This window comes from Nicotiana attenuata, unplaced genomic scaffold (genome assembly GCF_001879085.1).
Source record: "Nicotiana attenuata strain UT unplaced genomic scaffold, NIATTr2, whole genome shotgun sequence".
Lineage (NCBI taxonomy): Eukaryota > Viridiplantae > Streptophyta > Magnoliopsida > Solanales > Solanaceae > Nicotiana > Nicotiana attenuata.
The window spans coordinates 19,660-37,196 of record NW_017671318.1 but is presented as its reverse complement, the minus strand read 5'-3'; positions in this window follow the sequence as shown (position 1 = coordinate 37,196).

Sequence of the window (17,537 nt, the reverse complement as noted above, 5' to 3'; positions counted from 1 at the left end):
AAAAACTTACCGGCCACCACGATTCTTGCAATATTGGTCAATTGGTATTGAAATATTTAATAGCAAAAGTATCCCTAGATATCTGCTATGGCTAATATATAAATAGGGTTAAATAGCTTCTAATGGACGTGAAATTTGCAGAGCATCTTCTCCACCTTCGTTATGTTGAAAAATACTAAAGAAATAATCAAGTAGGAATGATTCTGGTAGCTGTAAGTAGAAATTATGTCAGAACAACTTATATCTATGGAAAGGTACATGATCCTCTAAACTTGTTAATTAAAATAATCCATAAGATTTAAACTTGATAGGTTCAATCTTAAGGCTCTTAATAAGTAATTCGTTGAAATTTTAAAATTATAAGTTCATAATTTAACATTCGTTGAATTTTTTGTAACTATTCACATATGTATCTAGGTTCCATGTCAAAAATATTAAAGTTCGTTTGAATTCCCACCACTTAAAATATGTGATGATCGGGTCTCGTCTGCCATAAGTAGCTATCAAAACGGGCCAGGTTAGCCCAGCCCAAGCCTCGCAGATTTTAGAATTTGGTGGTCTAGGATAGGGTAACCTACCATTTGAAGGGAATTTTTATATTCATATACCACATACGAAACCTTTTTACCCTATATGTTTAAAGTTTGAGTAAATTACACTTAGTATACCAAATTACCAATCCTATGCCATACTTAATTAAGTGTCTAATTAATGGGCTGTTTTTACTCCTTAATTAAAGGTATCCATATCTAATTAATGTGCAGTTTTTACTCCTTAATTAAAGGTATCCATATATCCCACATTTCTCTCTCCTAACCCCTCACCCCCACCCACGTTTTTACCCATACCTCACATTCTTTTTACCATTTTTCCCTCTTCTGTAACCAAACAAAATTCCACCAAAATGACCCCAAAATAAGCTAAACATTCCACCCCAAATTCTCCGGAAACTTTCCGTCAATCTCTCCCTTCTTTGAATCTTTTCATCCTTTCATTTTTTTTTCCTATCTTATTCTCTTACTATAATTCTTCTCCTCCGCCAATATTTTTTTTTAACATAAATTGTAGTTTAATTGTAATATAAATATAGTAATTTTGTAGATACTCTTAAAAACAATACAGTTTTANTTTTAACATAAATTGTAGTTTAATTGTACAATCAATTAATAGTAATTTTGTAGATACTCTTAAAAACAATACAGCTTTATACAATACTTAAACTGATTTGTAGTTTATTTGCAGTTTTTTTGAAGAAATTTTGTAGATGAAGAGAAAATTTTGTAGTCAACATTTTTGTTTCAACATAGATTGTAGTTTAATTGTAGTATAAATGTAGTAACTTTGTAGATACCCTTAAAAACAGTACAACTTTATACAATACTAAAACTGATTTGTAGTTTTTTTGTAGAAATTTTGTAGATGAGACCCATTTTTTATAATCAGATTTTTCCCATTCAATTGTAGCATGATTGGGATTTTGCATTCTCATCTACCACAATGGCATTAACTTCAAAATCTCTAAATCCGCCATAGTTATCCCAAATCCCATTAAAATTGTAGCATGATTGCAATTTGAATATGATTTCTTGTTGTTGGTGATGTTTTTTTGGATTTCTATATTGAGAGAAGAAAAGATGAAGAACAGATATATATGAGCGACAATTTGAGAGAAGAAACGACGAAAAACAGATTTTATCAACTTTGAGTTGTTGAAACTCGAAAATTTGAATTTTACAATTTGAATTCAGTTCGTCCAATTTGTTCGTAGTTGAATCTGTTCGTAATTTTTGTAACTGTTCGTTCTTTTTTTTTTTCTCGAGAATTTGAATTGTAGTTCTGAAGAAAAATACGCAGATGAGAAATCTCCTTTCCCTTTTAAAAATTGAATTTAATGTAGAATCAATTAATACCAAGATTCTCTCATTAATTTTAGCACGTTTTTTTAGGGAATATTCTGCCCTTTTAATACCTAATAGACGAATGGTACAAAATTTGTAGGTAAAACGTGGACTGGGCGAGTAATTTACATACTATGCACATTTTTGGTAATAAAGTTTCATATATGGTATAGATGGGAAAAAATCCCTTTGAACAGGCCTTAAAATTGCCAGCCCAATCCAGCCCTAAGAAGGTCGCGGGCTAGGATGGGCTGATACTTTTTTTTTCAATTTTTTTAAATCTTTAAGGATTTCTTTGTGACATAGTCCCTTAATCATGTGAATAACTTATGTTTGCATATAGTCGTACAAGAATCTTGATATTTAATAAGGAATTTTGTAATTGCACTCATATTCTGTATTTTTTTTTTTCGTTAGATAAATATTTTCTTTTTAATTTTCTCAAGTTCAAGGATTGCTTTAATAAGTTTATATGATAAAATCTTTTAATTTGGGTCTAAGATCATTTGCTAATTATCATCATCATAGTCCATAAAAATTTTAAATGTTCATGAAATTTGCTACTTTTGTCAAAAAATTTCCTGAGTGTTAAAAATTGGTCTTTACCTATACTAACGGGCAGTTTAAGCTAATGATAAATGATCAATAATGATATTATCTCTTGAAAAAAATTATTACTGGTCATTTAAAAAATTTCTAATTCGTTATTAATGAAGCAAATGAAAAACTAATCTTGTGCATGTCAAAAATATGAATTCTAATATCAGCCATGATGAAAAAATAACCATGTAATATTGGTGTTCAAATTATTCCTCACTTCACCGTCACAGATCAATAATAATTTTCCTTTGATCTCAGAAATATGGTCATACATAGTCTCTCTCTCTCTATATATAACCAGAATTATATAAACAGTTAACTTTGGATCTAGGATTGAAAAAGGAGGATAACTTAGCTTTATTTTTTGAATTTTTCTTTTATATTAAATATTTAAATTCAAATATATTTTGTCCCCCAGGCTTGTGCAGGCTCAGCTTAAGTCAAGTCTCAAGGGCCAATGAGCTAATTTAGGTCGGACTTATAAGTCTTGATTTCAAATGCATGCACTCTGAAAAATTCTAAACCAACTTTATCCAAGTACAGAATATGTGTAATAAGAAACTAGTCCATTTTGAACTGGATTGGCCAATCCTAAAAAGCCAATTCCATTTTGACAACTTTATATCACTTTACAATTAGTAAGATGAATCACTTTGCCAATAAATTTGTTTTGGCCGGTCATATTTATCTTGAACCATACTGCATACAGGTGCATTCTGGGGTCCTTTATTCTAATAAATTCTGCTTAGTACAGAATATGCTGTAAAAACCTAATGGAATATGTTAAACCTGTGGGGTAGACGAGATCGAGAGGTAGATAATTGCGTTTATTTTAAGCAATTCATAATTGCGTTTATTTTAAGCAATCCATCTCACCTATGTAATTGAAATTCCTACTGTACATTAGTTAAAGATTAAAAGGTGTTCTTCCCACGTCAGATTTTCAAAAGTAAATGGTTTTAATAAGAAACTAGATTCTTTTAATAGAACGAGAAGTGCCTCGTCTAATTATTCTTCATCTGATATTAACGTTAGAAGTGATTTAAGTTTTAAACACCAAAACTTGATTAGTATTTCACCACCAACTGAAACTAAAGTTAATTAGTACTTATAAATATAATAATGTCACAAATTAAATTGAATAAATTAGCCGAGAGAAATAAGATATAACAAAACTACGCATCTTTCAAAAATATTTAACTATCGTCCAGGAATGTGATGGATAAATAAGATTCACTCTTAGTAGGAAGTTATGTTTGAGCTTGGGGAATTGAAAAAACGTAAATAAAAAATTAATGAGGTCGAGTCTTGTTTTCTGTTTCTATCTCAAACTCAATTTCTTAAAATGAGCTAATATTTGAAGTACTTAATATGTCGCGTATGATAACCGATGACGTGTTGGAAAATTCTTTTGAAGTAAACAAATGAAATATCCTCAAAGGAAGGCACAAACAATTAATTAACAAAAAGCGGGGCGTGAGACAGGACGTTTTACTTAATATAGAGCGAGGCGAAAGCCTCGAAACACGGGGCATAAGCCCCACGGATCTTTAATTTTTTAAATTTATGAATTAATAATAGCATTATAACACAATAAAAATATAAAGGATACACTAAAAGTTCAAAAAAACTAAAAACAATTAAAGAAACTTATATAAAATAAAATATTTAGCATGCTTTACAAGTATAAATAATACAATATTATTAAAGTTACTATGAAATATTATAATTTCTTAAATTTTTTTATCAAACTGCATATTTTACCTCTTTAAAGGTAAATACTATTAACTTTTATCAATAGTGTAAATTAAAATATTACTCCTTCATGAGTAAATATAAAATTATTTTTAAATAGTAAATAAGAAATGTATGATAATTTTGAGAGACATAGAACTAATACGTGAAGATCTATCAACTAAAGATATAAATTTTGATCATATTTTTAGAAGAAATATTCAAATGATATTCACCCTCACGATGTTTTCAATTAGTAAATATTCAATATTATGGTTCGTTACTTGAGTCATTCACAATTTTTATATTCCTATAGAAAAAAAAATTTAATCATTCATTTGTTAAAGAATTTTAAGAGTGAACGTTACAAATTAATGAATTCAAACACATGATTTACATAGGAACTATTGGGTGAGTACCGAGCGTTGAGCGTTAGGTGTATTTAGGGCGCACTGTCGGGCGTTTGGGAGCGTAAGCCTCACAAAATTAAACCCTACACATGAGTCTCAAGGCGTTTTGATAGTGCCCCGTCCCGGGGCGAGCCCCGAGATAAGTCCCCGAAAATCCTTTTAAAACACTGCTAATTAACATCGCCAGTATTTTAATTTGCAAGAGAAGATTATCTAATTGCCATTATTATATTTCTAACTAATACTCAAGATTCCTGATATATTAGCTATCACGTGTAATGATATTCCTATACCTAACAACCACGGATCGGAGTCAGTGGCCGGCTTAACAAAGTAGGTGGCCTAAAGCAATTTTTCGTGAAGAGGTCTTAATTTTTTTCTTTGAACTTTCACATATTTTTATTTAAAGTTTATTTTTATAGTTTCTTGAGATACAAAGTAGTTAAATAATAATTTTTTTATAGTTAATATCTTCAAGTAATTTTTTTAATGGATAATATAGCTAATCATTCACATGGCTAAATAGTTCTCTGTTTATTTTTTTTCATAAAAATCTTGTAATTTTTACGTTAAAATATTAAGTGTATGAAAAAATTAACCACAAAAATTATTTGTAATAAAAAAATGGGGCCCATAAAATTTTGGGGTCTAAAGCCTTTGCTTCAGTTGCTTTGGCCTTGAGCCGACACTGGTCGGAGTTTACAATTAAGGCGAATATTATTTCTCTTTTTTTTTTCCAAATAAATAGCTGCTCCGAAAGCTGTTGATTTATCTATGGAAGAATATCATAGAACTCAAAGTAACAGCAAATCCCAGAACGAGAAAAATAAGATCGGTATTTTGGAGTCTGTGAATGAAAAGCGAAAAACAAGCTGGCTTGAGTAGCAAAAAATAAGTTGATTTTAGAAGCTTGGCCAAACAGATTATTAATCTTGAGATCCCGTTCCGCTGCGCCCAAAGGAAGACAACAAGCCACCAAGTACACCTTAGACACAATTAGGGGTAGCAAACGGGAAGGTCGGGTCGGATATATGCGGGTCAAAAGGGGTAATTTAAAAAACGGATAAATTATCCGACCCGACCCGTATTTGAGATGGATAAAAACGAGTTTATCCAGCGGTAATATGGATATCCATATTATCATGGCTTCTTAAATATGGTCACTTATGAGAATTCCTAGTCTCCCAAACTTGAGGAACTCCAATTTAAGCCAAAATTTTACGGTATAGCCAGTTTTCGGACTGGTCAATCAAAAATAGCCAACGTTTACCAAGTCAATGAAAAATAGCCACCGTTTTGCTGCAATAGAAACCGGTCCAGCATAATATACTGGAGTTTCGGTGCACTTGTGTATGAACTCCAGCATATTATGCTGGACCGGTATACTTTGCTGGCTCCAGTATAATATACTGGAGACTGGAGCACTGGTGCTCCAAACTCCAGTATATTATACTGGACCATTATACTTGCTGGAACTCCAGTATATTATGCTGGAGTTCTAGTGTATTTATGCTGGAACTCCATCATATTATGCTGGAGTTCCAGCATACTATCCTGGAACTCCAGTATAATATGCTGGAGTTCAAGTATACTTATGCTGGAACTCCAGCATAATATACTGGAGTATTTTTCGGGTTTTGAACAGTGTTTTCGCTCAGATTTATCTTTACATAAAAAGTGGCTAAATTTCGATTACTTTTGAAATTGGGCTATTTTTGAACGACCAGTTGTAAATCTGGCTATTTTTAAAAATCACCCCCAATTTAAGGGTTTACAAATGTAAAAGTTAAACATATTAGTTATGCATTGGTTATCCATTTGGTTAACCATTTTCTAAGTGGATAATATGATTCTTTATCCAAATTCGACCCGTTTTTAAATAGTTCATTATCCAACCCATTTTTTGATGGATAATATGGATGAATGACTGTTTTCTTTTAATCATTTTGCCACCTCTAGACACAATATATAATAGGTCAAGAAACTTTAGTGTCTTTTAATCGTGTCGTGACCCAACTGTTTGTCATATTTGGGATTATTTTTTGTCTGATCAGTTCGGCCGGTTTCATTCAGCTGGATTTAGAATTAAAAGATTTATAATTATGCTAAAGTCCATACTACGTAGTTATTGGAATTTTTTCCACTAAGCTATTTAACTGACATCACGTCACTTCAAAAAGTTCACAATTGAACAATCAAGCTAATCAGGTGCGAAATATGTTCCACCACCGCTTTTGTGCGAGTGTGTGAGTTTGTCACGCTCCAAATCCAGGAAGACGAGACCCATCTGGTGTCTTACTTGACTGAGTGTATCTACTGAAACATGTGTTATCTGAACATATATGATTGTTAGGCCGAAAAGGCCAACTGAACCGAACGGGAAGCTATCCAAAATAAATATATACATAAATGAGCCGACAAGGCTACTATGCTGACATCTGTACTCCTATGGGTCAGGACATATCTACAAGCCTCTATAGAATATAAATGTGTTATTTTGTGGCTTGAATTATTTTCTTGTAATTTAGAAAACCCATAATCCCTATAGGTTTAGGAAAACCCATTGTCCTAATAGACTTGGGAAAGGAAAACCTATTGTTCCTTGTCAAATTGGGAGATATTTCTCTCATAGATTTGGGACTATTTGGGATCTATATATAGGGGTTGTGATAGAATTTGAGGGTCAACCAAACTATATAGAGAACCAGGTGCTCTATTAGTTCCCACTGAACACATGCACACTGCAGTAAGTAAATGACACAGAGAAATTTTACGAGGAAAATTTTCAGCTCATGGGATTAAAAATCACGACCTACCCTTGTAGGATTTCAACTTCACTACTGAGCGAACTTTAGATTACAACCTATTATAACCTAGGAAATAACCTCTTAATCCCTCACTAACTTGTAACAACTTTGTTACAAGCCACTCTGTAATAACTCTATTACAAAGACTTTACAACTCGACTAACTCTAGCCAAGACACAAACACAAGGGTTTATGATTTACAAAAGGTTTACTACGCAATGCTTCTAACTAAGCTAAGTAGGAATTACAAGTAAGGAACTTCAACAAAGGTACAACACAACTAAGGACATATAATAACTCAATAGAGGTAACTGGTCCGTTGCTATGTTGTTCTTTGTTCTTGATGCCCGAGAAAGTCACTTGCAAGATTGATGAATCACTTGAGAGAATGCTTGATCAATTCCTGAATGTGCAAGTGTTTTGTTTTACCTTTGCTTGATGTTAATAATTCATTTGTGACATCACTTGAATGATGTAAGCAAGGTAGGTAAAGGGCATTCCCCATAAAGTTGAATGTTGTATTGTTTTCGCACTATTACGTGTGTAGGCAACAACTTTACAACTGGAGCGGTTGACTTGTCCAGTCACCACGGGAACTAGTACCTATCTGTTCCCTCCGTTGTTCCTTTGACTCTGAAGAGTTGAACCATGTCCCCAACTAGAACCTTGTTGATCTTAAGGTCTTGAGAATGTGTAACAGATTCCTTATCTGGTTCTTGACAGTAAGTTTGTTAGATCATCAAAACATAACAAGGATGCATATATAACCTATCAATTTCTCTATTTTTGATGATGACAAACTTATAATTCAAGTTCTCCTTAAGAACCAGAATGACATTCACATTTCATGTATTCCCCCTGGATCTGTTCCCCATCCTGTTCCCCCCGAATTATTTTTTCCCCGTTTGACATCATAAAAAGGTCAGTAGCAGGATTTAAGCAAAAAGAAGTCTAGCTTGAGTTAACTCATGCCACTTATGTGCACACAACATGACTAAAAGCAGAACATAAAAGTAAGGGATACATAGCAAAAGAGAACAAGCTTTCATTAAACAATTTGGATTTTAAGACAGGGATCAGTTTAAATGTTGCCAACAACCATCCATAAGTCAGAACAAAAAGAAAAAGTACCAACCACAATCATCATCAGAAACTAACATAAGAAACAAACACTTAAAAATTTGACAGTGGAGGGGTACACTTTCTAGGGAGCACTGGAAGGAGAGGGCTTAGAGGAAGAGGAAAGGGTTTTGAGGACTAAATCCATTCGAGCATTCGCCGGCATTTGCTCAATGAGCAGTTTCTCCTTCAGGTCCTCAACTTGTTTCTTGAGCTCAGCATTCTCCTTGGTCAGACGGGCAACCTCTGTGCTTTGAGAGCTACTGGAACCAGGTGACTTAGCTGACCCTCAAGAATAGCATTCCTTGCTTTAACTTTCTTATCTCATCAGTGGCACTATTTTGAGCGTTGATCAACTGGGAGATAGTGGAAGTGCTGCCAACCCCTCTAACCTTTCCAATACATTCACATTCCACAAGAGTAGTCTTGGAGAAGGATTGCTTATAGGTACTCACGTTTGCTTGTCCCAAGGGAACTTTGAAGTGCTCAAACACCTTAGTAAGAAGGAACCCGTAAGGCAACCCATGGTTACCATCGTTGAACTCTGCAACTTTCTGCATGTGCTCTATTATGATGCCAGGTAAGTTGATGGTTGTGTAGTTATCCAGTGCTTCCATGAGAACCAGGTCTGCATGAGAAGTAATGGATCTTCTCTCAGCACGAGGAAGCAGGACCTTGTTCACTATTTCAAACAACAATTGGTACACTAGAAGGAGCTCCTTCTTTTGTACCCGTTCCCCTTGCTGAACTGCTTTGTCCTTCAGGATAGCGTTTATGAAGTTTGAAGAGCAGGTTCCCTGAATAGAAGACAACCCTTCAGCGGGTACACCAGAATAGACCCCAGCACAGTAGAGTCCATAACGAAGTCGACCCTATTCACCAGCATGCAGATATGGTCATCCTCAACTTTGAAGAATTCAGCATAGAAGCTACGCACTTCCTCCTCATATACTTTGGGAGCATCTCCTGTGAACAAGTGTTTCCACTATTGAAACTTACAAATGTAAACTAATTGTCGCATTTCAGCCTCCTCCAAAATATCAGGGGCAAATGTGTAGCCCCATAGCACCTTTTGATCCCTCAATTTCTCTTTCCCAGCACTCTGGGGATCACCAACTTTGGCCTTCTTGGAGGAACCAGGTTCCTCATCAGTATCAACTTTCCTTTTTACAAATTTGCGAACACTCTTTCCCTTCTCAACAGAAACACTTTTTCCCTTCTCAACAAACTTCACAGACTCTGTCTTCTCAGACAAATTTTCACCTAATTCTTCCACCACCTTGTCACCTGATTCTTCCACTAACTTGCCACCCGTGATAACATCGTCAAGCTTGTTCAGACTCTCAACATTCACAGAAGATCCCCTTTTAGGCTTGGGGAGAGTGTGCTTCTGGGAGTGCTTGCAAGTCAAGGAACCAGGTTCCTCATCTTCTTCGTCATCCACAGTGACAACTGGCACTTTCTTCTCATTCACAGACTTCCCATCTTTCACCAATTCCCTCCTCCTTTGATTGTCTTGGCTTTTCTTAATAGCAGACTCAAAAGCCTCCTTCTTTTTCCACCTTGTAGTATGTCATTTAGGAGTTGACTCTTGAGTAACAATTGGTCTATGTCTAGTCAAGCTAGCAATCGGCATATCATCATAATCCTCTTCACTATCCCCATTTTGTTCTTTAGACACAGATCTCATCTCAAGAACAACCATACATAGAGGCTCTGCAAGAAATGAGGAGAGGGAGCCGGGTCAGTATTGACGTGGGGTTCTTGAGAAGACCCCTGAGTTGGATCCTCCGAAAGATTAGGCCCTTCAGCAGGTTCCCCAGTAGCAATGTCTGGTGCCGATGATTCAACAGGCACAAGCTCCCTATTCTCCATAAGGGTCTTAGGTTCTTCCCCCTGTGGCGTAGACACACCCTCACCTTTCTCAATAACAACACCTTCAGCAGCTATAGACAACACGATTTCTATTGCTTCCTTCCTTTTCTTGTAACTCTATGGAAAACTCAAGAGAGGGAGGTGCGTTACCTGTACTCAAACTAGGAATCGACATTGTTGAGTCAGCATTGACGGGTTTAACAGTTTGGTCCACATTATGGCTTTCTTCCATACGGAGACTGGAAATTTCTTAATTTTCCTCTTCTTTAACTGTGTCTTGTTCCCCCTATTTTTTCTGGCGAGGCAGAAGGAGAGTTCGTAGCCACAAACTTCTTAGGATTTGAAGTTTTGAGACTCCGATGAGAACTACTACTCGATTGGGTAGGTGAGGAAACAGAGGGAGGTGGTGTTTCTGCCTTAGGGCTTGGACTGGTAGTGGTGGTGAGTGAGGATTTTGTGATCGTCATTTTAACAGGTGAAGACTCAGTAGGGATGATACTTGGAACATTTGGGTTTTTTTGTTGTTCAGACATGGTGGGAATCAGTGAGTTGGAGAGGAGTGAATATTGGTTTTAAGAGAGACAAAAGGGAAGTTTTGGAGTTTTGATGTGAATAGTGGTGATAGTGATGGTGAAGGGATATATTTAAGAGGGATGAGGGACCGGTTAGGAATAGGCGGCATTTTTAGGAGTCGGGTCGCTTCCTAACGGGTGAGACTCTTGGGTTCAAAAAAACAAAAAAAAAAAAAAAAAAAAAACGACACCGCAATATGTTACTGGCGAACAGAATTCTGGCGAACGGAATTCTGGTGTTTATCGAAACCGCCGTTTTAGTCTATTGTGGCGGTTTTAAACCGCCGTTATAAAACTATTTCTTGTAGTGATTGTCCAAATTATTATAGACGATCTTGTCACCTTTTGTGTCGATTTCTAGTTTCCTTAGCTTAACAACATTTTCCTAAATGCCTGTTGTATTTGCTGGACTGTTTTAGGGTTGATTTTATGTTGTCTTATGGCTGGATCATGAAGAGAGAGAGAGAGGGGGGGGGGAGCCTTAGATGTTGGCCTCTTTTTTTTTCTTTTTTACTTTTGCCTTATTCATTTTATATGATTTACAGTTTCATCAAATTCATATATAAATGTAATAAAATTAATTTAACTGCTACCGCGGTGCGCCAAACTTTGACCACGCCAACTATGCCTTATAAAAAGGACACGCGGACGTTGCAAATATAATATGAGTATTTAGCCCAGAGTCGAACCCACAAGGAATTAACCTATCAATTACTCTCGTTAGACTTACTAAATTCCGCGAAATCAACTTCCCAAATGTTGTGAATCACAATTGATGGTATTTCTACTAACTACGAATGACAGTAAATAAACAGCTGCAAACTAACTATGATTAAGGTGTAGACAATTAAGAGAAGGATCTAAGGTTATGATTTCCCCTATTGATGGAATCCCGTCCGGCTATGTTTCACATAGAATTACCTAATCATCTCTATCAATCATGAGCACTATTATTACGCCTAATCTCTCCCTAGTAATCACGACAATTTACTAGGCGCTCTCTCCCGAGTTACGCTAGCTGACTTTATTCATTACAGCTCACTTTAGATTGCACCCAAGGCTTCGTTATCCCTAATCCCACCTTTAAACCCGCAGTTATTGATCCCTCATATACTTTAGGAGTGGTGTTGTTCAACAATTGACCTAAATATGCACTCTCTCCCGAGTTATGCACACTAAATAGGCACAGCTAATTGAGGATCCTTTCAATTAACTACAACAAGCACATAGTTGAACAAATAGAGATTAAACCGGCAAACTATATTAACATAACAAGAAGTTCATCCTTCAATAGGTTCCATCAAAATCCTAGACTAAGGAATTAGCTACTCATGACAAAACAAGATAAAACTACTAAATTATTCATAATGGGCAATTGAAAAATAATAAAGAGAGGATAGAAGAACTCTAATATTTTGCTATTCTTCTCACACTTGTTCTTGCCTCCAAAGTTGTCTAAAAACAAGCTTAATACAATCTTGGGCGAATTTCTAAAGCTTATAAGGGTTTGACACAAGTTTTCCCGAATTTACACTTTGGTCCCCAAATTTCCTAGCGTGTGAACAGTGCACCGTGACCGCGACACGACCGCGGTGGGAGCTGATCATTCTGCCTCGAGCCTTAATCTGCCGCGGTCGCGGTGGAATTTGCTCAGGCCATTTTCTCACTTCTTTGTGCTCGGGTAATTCTTGAGTGGGCGTTTTCTTCACATTATTGCCTCCAAAACACTTCGTGGTGCTTCCTCACTTAGAATATTCCCTGCGAAACAAAAGAACACCATTTAGAGCATTTTGTTGACAATTTGCCTATAAAACAACAATAAAGCATGATAATATTAAGGTGTAAATATCATCTATATAGCCTAATATCAACACCCCACACTTAAATCATTGCTAGTCCTCGAGCAATCCACCATACTCCATCAAAGTTCCTTCCCTAAGCTTTTCCTTTAACGACTCACACCGTGAACAATTTACCAAAGTTTCACCTAGTTGTGACAGCCTTTACCTCAAAAGTCAAATCTCTCGTACCATGCAACATTCGCACTTACTCAAACCACTCTATACAAGAGTCAAGACTTACCTTTCCTTTGTGAATCACATGCCCTCACATCACAACAAGAGAGTAGTTCCACATATAATGGTATTTTGAACAATTAGGAACTTAGATAAACAAAATTCGCTCACTCTCTAAAGGAACATTCACATGCCACAAAGATGCACCATAAGCTTGCCCGTAGTGTAATACTCTACTCATCGAGCCCACTCAGTCTAAGATCAATAGGACTTCACTTGGTTGTAATGTAGGATAAAGGACGGGTAGGATATATTTGGATATAGTGACTAACCTCCTTAAGCACTTTTAATTCAATTACATTAACCTTCAATACCGTACTTATGTCAACCAAACACTCCACCACTTTTTATTTAAAATATCTCCATCCATTAGGTGCATTTGCATCAAGCTACCACTTATCAACCACTATATTTATTTATAACTTTTTTTTCTTTTTTCGTGGTGCTTCTTCTTTTATTCTTCAAAATTCTGCACCTTTTCTCTATTTCAATGGTTGCACTCAACAACCAAACCACCACCCCACACTTTTGCTTTTGCATACTTTCAATACCATTCAAGTGCTGATGGGAGGTAAAATGGTTCAAACAGCAGGCTATTCAAACAATTAGGTAAGGTTCGCAATGTGGTTGCCAAAGAAACAGGCTTATAGACTCAACGGGGTTAACTAAGATGTATTACATTCAGGTGGGTTTATGTTATATATATCTGGCTTAACAAAGAAATGCCTATATCACTTCTAAGACTGAATGAAGCTACTATTTCGCTTTGCAAACACACAGGGCAAGTTCTAGGCATCAAATGTGAATCATGGAATACAGTAAAACTCACACACGCATGGCACATGACTCACTCCGGATTGATTTATCAAGACATTCTCTTTTGAGTGTTCAAGTTAGATACAAACATACATTTTAAGGCACTTTAGCAAGATTCAACCACTGAGACTAAGCGTTACACTCTAGTGTCTATTGTGTTCAGGTGTATCACCGCTAAGGGTTTCTCCTTCGATTTTATCTCATAGCCCATTAATCCACTAAAACTAAAAAAAACAAAATAAACAAAAACTACCTACACCCGCTTCAAGCTAAGCCCTTGGAAAAGAACCGTGGCCCAAAGAAAAACCAAGGGGGAGTTACTACACTACCTAAAAATAAAAAAATCTTTTTGGTCTTTTCTCTAGACTTACTTCCCTCAAGAAAATTGTCTAAAGGATCCGTCATCAGGAAGAGTCTCCATATTCCCCCTTTTTTTTCTCGACTTAGTCCCTCAAGGACCCCGCCGAAAGAGATCCGTCGTCGGGACAAGTCACTTACCTACTTTACTTTACCTGATGAACTATTACTTAAAACACCAAAAATAATCAAAGCAAAACAAAAACAAAATCAAACAGTCAATTGTTATAATTACATACATACATTGAAGTATCCCCCACCCTACACTTAAAATGTAGACATGTGCTCATGGCATAAAGAAATTAAAGAGCAGTGAGGTAAAGGAACTTCCCTGAAAGATCACTCCTGATCGGAGACGGTGTCTGGGTTCACATGGCAAGCACGACCCAGAGCTCTCAGCCAGCCTAGGAATTTCTTCTCCGACTTTACCTGCCGGTCAGCTACCGCGTCTACACGGGCACCCAAATCAGTGACTGAGGTGCGCAACCCAGCCATCTCTTGCTCCAAAGCTGTCATGCGTGTGCTTCGGCAGGGCTGTGATGGGCCTGCCTCTTCCACTCTCGGAGGTGGTGGGACCTCTGCTGCCTCAGCCTCAGCATTATCAGATTCATCATCCGAGTCAGCAACATTCACCACCGGCTCTATCCCAATTCTAATTTTCCTTGCCAGGAACGGGGCTTTCAATGGCAATTGCCCATCAACTCTAATATCTTCAGGGACTCTAGCAAGACGACACAGCCTGGTGACTAGAGAAGGGATATAGAAGCCCTTGAGTAACTCAGGTGATCTAATGAGCATCTCGCCATGGAGGAGCCTAGCCACATCAAAATCCCTGTGGGCCATGAAACAATAGATTGCTGCCGCCCGTGGTAGATTAACATCGGTCTTATTGCTGGAGGGCAACAACTGACTGTTGATAATGATGAGCCAACACTTAGCCTCCCAATTGAGAGACTGGGAATTGAGTGTGATCCCGTGCTTTATCCATATGTATTCTCGGTCTGGCACACAGATAGTCTCAAGAAGAGTTCCCCACAAGGCACTTGTTCGGCTAAAAATACGATAATCATCATCTTCTCCCCTGAACACGGGCAGCCGGTACACCCTGCGGATGGCCTTGATAGACGCATTTACCCGTGTATTGCGTACAGTAACAACTCCATTCTCATGTTCCAGGTAGTTAGCATAAAACTCCCGTACCATCCGAACATTGGCCACCTCTGGTTCCTCAAAGAAGATGTCCAGCTAACACCTCCTCAACTCATTAAACAAATTCGGGCATTCCACCTCTAAGGCTTGTCGGTCAATATGCACCTCGTGTAGCAATTTCTTAGCTGCCTTTGCATTGTACCGGTTCTCTGCCGGCTTAGAGACAAACCTAGTGTTGTCAAACTGGGGCGCACTTGCTTGTCGCTAGCTCTCGAGGAGCTTCCCGGTCCACTAGCGGAGGACCCGGTATTGCGTTGCTTCCTAGATGAACTCATTTTACCTGTCAAACAGAGAAATGCCGATTAGTGAATGTGTGAAATGTGACTATGGGTGGTTACTCAGACTTCACCACAACCATGTCACATTAGCCCCTTATAACTCCATTGGGGCAATTCCCCAAACACCTTGTGGGCAAGACAGATTCTTCATACACATAGCCCATAATGTGACATCAATTCCTCCCCAAATCAAAGATTCAACTGTACCATCACACCCCACAACACTTCCTTTAACAACCATAACCCACCTTTTCATCACATTATACACACATCCCCTTCACCAATCAGTCCCAACAACGAAATTCACAAGCAAAACAAGAGGAAACTAACAAAAATCTACTAACAATTACTACACCATTACAACATTAAACTAGCATAAACTACAACAAAATACAAAAAGAAAAGAGAGGGGAGAAAGGAGTAACATACGTTAATGGAAGGAGGGGTAGGAGGAATGGAGATGGGAGAGTTGGGGTGAGTGAAGAAGAAGAAGAAGAATGGGGGTGGTCGTGGGTTTAGGTTTAGAGAGAAAGAAGGAATTGGGGAAATAAGGGGTGGGTCGGGTGTTTTGGATGGTGGAGAGGGGGGGTTTTGAAATTATTAAGGGGTGGGATATAAAATTGAACAAAATAAAAAAAACGGAAAAGAAAAAAAATAAAAAAAATACCTACCTGACGCCGAACGGCCGCGGTCGACCGCGGTCCCACCGCAGCCGCGGTGAATTAAATAACGNTAACTCCTCCCAAGTTGTTATGGAATTTATGGGGAGTGAGTTTAGCCAGGTCTGGGCAGCTCCCGTCACTGAGAATGGGAACAACAACAACTTGATTGCTTCTTGAGTTACATTGGGCTGCCTTTGAGTTTTGCTGATTGACAGGAAATTCTTCAAGTGCTGTTGAGGATCTTCGACTTGTGAACCCGAAAATAGTCCCTTATTCTGCAGCAAGTGCAGCATGTTATTCGTGATTTGGAATGATTCAGCCTGTATCTGCGGGACTACAATCGCTGTGGCTAGATTTTCAGCTGTGAGTTGTGCCCAGTCATAGAGAGCAGCCTTTGGCAAGAGAGGTGCGATGGCGCTATAGGTGCAGGTGGATTGTTTTCGTGATCTCCCATGTTCGGTTCGAATTGTTCAATTGTTTGTTGCTGTTTGCTTTTCCGGTTGGCTCGGTTCAAAGCCATAACAACTTTTTCGGGATCTGATAGAGCTTCGAATACTTCACCAGTTCTCGTTCAGTTCTAGGCATGCACCTGTACAACCAAGTCAACAAACGTTAAAATTTCAATGTATAGATTGGGTATAGAGAAAACTGACTACACTAAGAATTTTTGTATTTCTTTCAATTGTAATTGATTACACCATTAACTCCCCGGCAACAACGCAAAAATTTGATCACGCCAACTATGCCTTATAAAAAGGACACGCGGACGTTGCAAATATAATATGAGTATTTAGCCCAGAGTCGAACCCACAAGGAATTAACCTATCAATTACTCTCGTTAGACTTACTAAATTCCACGAAATCAACTTCCCAAATGTTGTGAATCACAATTGATGGTATTTCTACTAACTACGAATGACAGTAAATAAACAGCTGCAAACTAACTTGATTAAGGTGTAGACAATTAAGAGAAGGATCTAAGGTTATGATTTCCCCTATTGATGGAATCCCTTCCGGCTATGTTTCACATAGAATTGCCTAATCATCTCTATCAATCATGAGCACTATTATTACGCCTAATCTCTCCCTAGTAATCACGACAATTTATTAGGCGCTCTCTCCCGA